The sequence below is a fragment of the Somniosus microcephalus genome, chromosome 8 (genome assembly GCF_052327205.1).
Source record: "Somniosus microcephalus isolate GS21.2 chromosome 8, FLI_Smic_1.0, whole genome shotgun sequence".
In the NCBI taxonomy this organism is placed as follows: domain Eukaryota; kingdom Metazoa; phylum Chordata; class Chondrichthyes; order Squaliformes; family Somniosidae; genus Somniosus; species Somniosus microcephalus.
In genome coordinates this window covers 125,523,657-125,530,774 of record NC_140994.1, presented here as the reverse complement: position 1 = coordinate 125,530,774, position 7,118 = coordinate 125,523,657, and positions in this window count along the sequence as shown.

Genomic DNA, 7,118 nt, shown 5'->3' with positions numbered 1-7,118 from the left:
CACCGTCCTGCACTGTTGGTCCCTCACCGCCCGTGGCTGCTGGCTGTGGACCTCTGTCCTTTGACTTCCCCCTGACTCGGGAGGCTGTCCCTTTAAACTGGGGAGCTGGTGACCATGGCTTTCTTGGCTGGGGCGTCTGCGGGGACCTTCTAGGGACCTTGGCGGGTGGGGCTTTCTTGGCTGGTGGGCCTTTAACCCGAACCGCTGCTCCCTCAGGCTTGACCTCTCCCGAATCTGGGCTAGGGGCAGGTAACTCTTTGCAGCCTGTTGCTGCAGGCTGAGAGTCTCCGCCCCCAGGCCCCATAACCGGGTCCAGGGCGGGGTTTTCGACCTCAGGTCCCTCCTTCTCTAAACCTGGGTTGGGGCGGGGTCTTCGCCCTCAGGTCCCTCCTCCTCTAGATCCCAGAAGAGTGGGGGAGTGGCCCATCGGTGGGCGGGGTGGCCCCTCCCCTTAAGTAAGCCACAGCGCTTGCCTGTGCAGTCTGTGAACTCGCTCCTGCTGCAGGCTGAGGATTTCTATCCTCAGACCTTACCCCAACTGGCTGTTTTCTCCTTTCGGGTTTAAACAGTTTGCACTGATTAATGTGAAACCATTTTGTGCGCCGAGGCATCTTAACGGCGTATAACATGGGGCTGGCCTTGTCTACAATGCTGTAGGGCCCCACGTACAATGGTTCCAAACTTCCTACTCGGGCATAGATCCTCACCATGACCTGATCTCCTACCTCCCACTCGTGGTGCTTTCGGGGTTCCAACAGCAATCAGTTACTCCGATGCTGCTTTCCCATGTTCCCAGCCATCTGCTCGTGAACCTGTTTAAGGTGCTCGAAGAGGTTTCGGGCGAACCTGTCCCGGTTTACCTCTCTGAGCTGACCTTCTGTGAGCACCGGGACTAGTACATGAGTGGGGGTCCGCATAACCCTGCCAGTCATCAGCTCGTACGGGGAATACCCTGTGCTTTTCAACTGGCTGGCACGGATCAACATCAGAACCAACGGTAGAACCTTGGCCCATTTACGGGGCGAGTCCACCATCTCCTTCCTCAACCTTTCCTTTAGGGTCCTATTCATTCTTTCCACAATCCCTGATGACTGTGGGTTGTGGGCCACGTGCCACTTCCCCTCGATGCCTAGCAGCATAAGGGTATTCTGCATCACCTGTCCGGTGAAGTGACTCCCTTGGTCGGACTCCAGATACTGTGGTAGTCCCCACCACGAGAACACCTCCCGGACCAGGATCCTGGCAGTACCCAGAGCTGTGGCTGTTCTACAGGGGAAGGCCTCTACCCATTTGGTGAACACATCCACCAGGACTAGGCAGCACTTATAGCCTCCCTGGGCGGTGGGCAGGGGCCCGATGTAGTCGACCTGTATCGACTGCCATGGTCCCTCTACCCTCCTGATGTGTCCCATAGTTACCTTCCTTTTGTGGGGATCAGGGTTGTTAGCAGCGCACTCAAGACAGCCAGCACAGAACTCGCGGACATCTTCCCTGAGTCCCGGCCAACATCCCGCCTGTTCCACCCGCTGCCAGGTGGTCTCAGGCCCGGGGTGTCCCGCTCCTGGACCCTCATGGGCCAGTTGAAGGAATTCCCTCCGGTGTTGCTGCGGCACAACCCACTGTTCCCCCTGGAACAGCATGTCCTTTTTCACGGAGAGGGTTGGTGTGCCGTACGGACCCTCTACCCTTTTTCCCTCGGTCACTGCACTGAAGACTGCCTTGAGGACGGGGTCTTGGGCTTGGACCGTCTTAAGGTCCGGGGCTAACGCTACCCCTGCACTCCCTTGGGTCCCGTCCCTACCTCTGACTGCCGCCATGGGTCTGGACCCATATGGGTCCCAGAAAGTGCCTGTGCGGGCACCCTCCTTGGCGAGCATGTCAGCCTGCTGGTTGTCTAGACTGCGGGGTTCACCTTGTGGATGTGGATGAAAACCTCCCCTTCCTCCCCCACTGCGGCTAGGATCTTTTCCAGCAGGGGTTTTACTGTGAGGGGTCTCCCGTCGGCGGAGGTGTATCCGCGACGGGACCAGATGGCCAGGTACTCCGTACACGAATTGCACGTGAACATGCTGTCTGAGCAAATCGTGCAGGGGGTGGGGAAGATTTTGGGGTGTGTAACGACGTACACTACCACGGACAGTTCAGCCTGCTGGGCGCTCATGGTGCTGGGGAGCTTAATCGCCAGGGCAATGTTTGCCGCTGAGTCATAAGCTCCACACCCCGAGAGACGCTCGCCAGCAGATACCATGCTGGAACCGTCTGCATAGATCTCGTGGCCTGTGGGATGTATCCCAGCCCGTAAACCTATGTTCACTTCCCAAACCCCTTCTATGGAACACCGGTGGGCTGTTCCAGGATATACCAGGTTGGCTGCGAGTTTCGGTTCACAGAGACCCTTCACCTTAAGATCCATCTGCGAGAGGAGCAGGGTCCAGCAAGGTCCCATCCTTGATCCTCCTGCCCAGAAGCATCTGGGTGGGTGTGTGATGGGTGAGGAGGGTGATGGGAGAGCTGCCTGTGAGGATCAATGATCTTTTCACAGCCCAATGTGTGGCCAAGAGGTGCCACTCACAGTTGGAGTAGCTCCTCTCCACATCCGTGAGTATCCTGGAGGAGTAGACCACTGGCCTTAGCCTGCCGTGCTGCTCTTGGAGCAGCACAGCACTCAGGCTGTCCCCGCTGGCTGCTACCTCCAGGAAAATCTCTTTCCCCCATCTATAGCCCCTGGAGCTGGTGCGGTCTGCAAGTCCTTTTTGAGCCTGACAAATGCTGCCTGGCAGCCCTCATCCCAAAGCCACTCCACTCCCTTGTGTAGGAGTCGGAGCAGAGGGGCTGCTGTGGCTGCATAGTCCTTAATAAAGTCTCTACAGTACCCGGTTAGCCCTAGAAACGACCTCACACCCATCACTGTGTTGGGGACTGGTAACTCTTGTACCGCTTCTCTCCTAGACTTATCTATGGCCCTTTCTCCAGCGCGTACAGTTAGGCCCAGGAATTTGACCTCCTGCTGGCCGATCTGCGCTTTCTTGGGGTTCACTTTGAAACCCTTCTGCCCAAGCAGCTCCAATAGTTTGGCCAATAGTGGGCCATGCTCCTCTCTCGAATCGGTGAAGAGACGCAGGTCATCCACATATTGTACCAACTGCCTGGGCTGACTGAAATCCTTTAAACTGTTTGCCATGCACTGATGGAAAATGCTGGGGCTGTTGTGGAAGCCCTGGGGCAAGCAGTTCCACGTGTACTGTTGCCCTTTACATGTAAAGGCAAACTTGGACTGATCCTTCCTCCTTAAAGGGATGGACCAAAACCCGTTGGAAATATCCAGCACTGTGAAAGTGGTCGCGGACGCTGGAATACTACCTATCAGGTCGGCAACTGCTGCTACCGTGGGTGCACAGGCTGGGATGTTACTATTGAGCACTCGATAGTCCACCGTGGCCCTCCAGGAATTGTCCGGCTTTCTAACCGGCCACAATGGAGAATTCACATGGGTAGCAATCGGTCTCAGAACTCCCTGCTGTACTGACGAGGACATGGCTGCTTCCATGTCTGGCTGTGCTTCCCTAGGGAAGTTATACTGTTTCTGTGGTCGGGCCATGGGGTCCCCGTCTACGCTGACCTCAAACCCGTTGACCCTCCCGCAGTCGTGTTTGTGGGTGCTAAATATGGCCAGGTGGGTCTGCACAAATGCCTGGAACTCCTGTGGGGTGTTACTGACCATAAGCTCGAGGTTATAACCCTCTTTGGGCTTCATGGTGCACAGGGTCCCCTTCCCTTCCTTTCCTGGGATCACTGCTACCTCACCGTTCTTTCCTTTACCAGCCCCCCCATAGGCAATGATTTCTCAAATCTACTAGGATCCTGTGGCCTACAATAAAGTTGGCCCCCAGGACCCCTCTTCCACCCTCCACTTCCCATTTCATCAGGACACAGGTCCACTTGGAGCGGAGCGGTCCTAACCGAATGGCGAGCGGGATGGAAAACGAGCCAGCCTGTTCTTTGCCTGTGAACCCTGACAGACTGTATGGGACCCCATTAGATAGTGGCGAGGTGGTGGGGTTAGCGGAGTAGACCACGGTGCATGATGCCCCCGTGTCCAACAGATAGGTCCCCGTCACCTTTTCCACTTCCATCTCCAAGAGGGGTCTTTTCCATTCATCATACCGGAGAGAACACAGGTAGACAGGCTGCGCTGGCTCTAGTCAGGGCTGTGGGTTGGATGGGGCTGACGGGGTCAGCGCACCGGTAGCAGCTGCTACTCTCCCCTGGCCAGTCAATAAGGACCTCATGGTGTCCAAAAGTGACTCAACCGCTGCGGGAGTGATTCCTGCCTCCGCCTTTTGGGCTGGGGCTGTGGAATTCTTTCCCTTGTTAACTTTCCAAGGGTCCTTGCACTCCTTCCGCCAGTGACCATCCTTCCCACACCCGTAACAATTCGTCTTTGTGTTGGGGGGGTTATTCCCTTCCTGGTGCCACTCTTTTCTACCCGGTCCGGGTTTTACCTCATGCACCTTTCCCTTAGGTGGGTGTGCATCGGTTCCCCTACCGTTTTTATAGGCTAGAGTCAACTGTCTGATCACCGTAAGTTCGGTGGTCTGGGGGTTCTTGGGGTCGAAACAGACTTCTGCCTTGGCCCGGACCTGTGGCAAGCTGTTCGCCACCAGGCAACGGAGCCAATGGGCCAGGGGATCCCCATTCAGGAACACCCGGTTCGGCGTCCCCGGGCAGGCCCTTCGGTACACCGGCCATAACCTGTCCGCGAAAGCCTGCGGGGTTTCCCCTGCGAGATGGACCGTCTTCTCCACACAGGAGAAAGGACTTCCCTCATTCATCCCCATGGCCTCCAGAACTTCATCCCTGAGCTCCTCATACCCGTTCTGCCCCTCTTACATTCGTCAGAGAGGGATTGGAGGAGACTACTCTCCAGGGAGAATAGCAGCATCTTGGCCTGCTCAGCATCATCGCAGTCGTTGACGCTGGCTGCCTGTTCTATGTCCCTGAAGTGGATCGAGGGGTCTCCATTTTCGAAGCGCTTTGGGATATGGTTCACCATAGCCCTAAGCTGTTTGGTGCTATAGGGTAAAACAAACTGGTTTTGGAAGGGTCCCTCATCGCCGCCATTGACGGGTGGGCCGAACCTCCGATGCCGTGCTAGGCACATCGGTCCTGGCTCCGACCTCTCTGGCAGGGGTTGCTCCACCTCCGCTCCCACTTCTGGCTCCACTGCCCCTTGCTGCCAGACCTCGCTGAAGCTTTTCGCTATGTGTGGTGGTCGTGAGACCTCCTGTCCCTGAACCGGGTCATCCCTGGGCACTACCGGTGACATTGGAACTGTCCTCCCCTCGTTCCCCATAAAATCTGCCTGACCTGCCTTTGGGCTTCTAAGGCACACCATGCCTTTTGCCTTCCTGAGGGCCTGGCTCAGATTTTCTATCCGCTCCTTGCAGGGGCCGTGGTCTGCATCTTCAAACCCTGTTCGCTCGCTAACTTGGAAGCTGCCTTTACCTCCTGTACTTTCTCCTCCTGTTCCCTAACTCGCCTTGCCAAGCGGGCGTTCTTTTCCCACAACCTTAACTCATTTCCCTTGGCTTCGGTGACTTGGCACCATAGGTACTCCAACTGGGCCTTGTGTTCTCCCATTAAATACACTCTCTCCTGATTTAGGGCCTGCAATGCTTCTCCCCTGCTAGAGCCTTATCCTGGATCTCCAGGGCTGACTCCTTTAACTCGGCTGCCTGTGCTGCAACGAGCCTGTCCAAAAGCTGGACCTGCTTTTTGAAACACATCAGCCATACTGCCTTCTCTAAGGACTTCTTGTGTTCCTTTCCCTCTGTCCACTTAGCTGCTGCATCTACCGGACACCCAGCCCTTAACAGAGTGGTGATCCACTTCTTTGTGATATTCACCTTGCTAAACACATAATCAGAAATCCTTTCCTCCATCATGGTTTGCTCATCCGAACCATTGTCTACTGTATCGCAACCCTACTGCTGGTGTCCTGCCGTGGTCGCCATTTTCTGTAGGGAGTGGGGGGTGGCGCGTGCACCCAGTCAGTTATGCCCCTGACTGCTTGTGAGCAGTTGGAATCACTCCCACGCCCCTGGGTTCCAGACACCGGACTTAGGTGCAGGCGGCGATACAGAAAAATCGAGTAGACAAGTGGTTTGGTGTAAGAAAACCAAGATTTTATTAAAACAGGAAAAAAACAGTCTTATGAGAAATTACCGGTAAACAATTACAGGCATAAACAAATAACTATACTTATACAGGGAATGGGGAACACACGGCACATCGAGGGAAAAACAATTACATTAACAAGCCCCTTATCCTTATCCCACCCCCTATACCTAACTAGATTAAGCTATGAGGGGCCAGGAATTCATGCTCACCAATCCAAGGCCTGTTGCTTTAACAGTTGCGAGTTTTGAGGTTTGGCCTCCTGTCCTTTGGGGTACTCCGTCGCCACGTGGTCTCAGGGTGCGGTGCTGGACCTGCTGCTGCGGCACACCTTTCCTCTCCTCAGCTACCATCGTCGTCTCGTCGTGATGGGTTCTCTTCATCTTCGCCCTCGGGCAGTCGTCAGCGGTAACATTGCATTTATGGGACAGTTGGCAGTCTTCACTGCTTAGATTTTTCTACCCATTCTTGGAATGCTGGTATTATTCATCTAAAATTCTTCCCCAAATGCCAGCTTATAACTAGGCATTTGGCTTTTATCAATGCGTCTTTTGATGCCCTTCTCTGCTCTTGTTGGATCTCTATCGTGTTCTTCGCCTCGTTTTGTTTCACCTCATTTCGTTTGTCCTCTTCTGTGGCCTGTGTGTCCTGGGTGACTTTGGACTCGGGTCTCATTTCCCTCTCTGCGCTTAGTATGGATGTCCTTGGTTGTTAAAACAAAGCGGAGAGCGAAAAGAGAACCTGCCACGAGGCCAGGGCATGAGTGCGGGTGGCAACAGCCCAAGAGGTCAGAGTCGAGAGAGCAGAGCAAGAGAGTCAATAGGGGCAATTGTTACTGATGGGCCTCCAATTATACTCCTTCCGAAGGCCCTAATCTGCGCGCCAAATCAGGTCAGTCCATTGTTTAACTTTTGGCGGGCTGTTTTAAATGATTACACCAA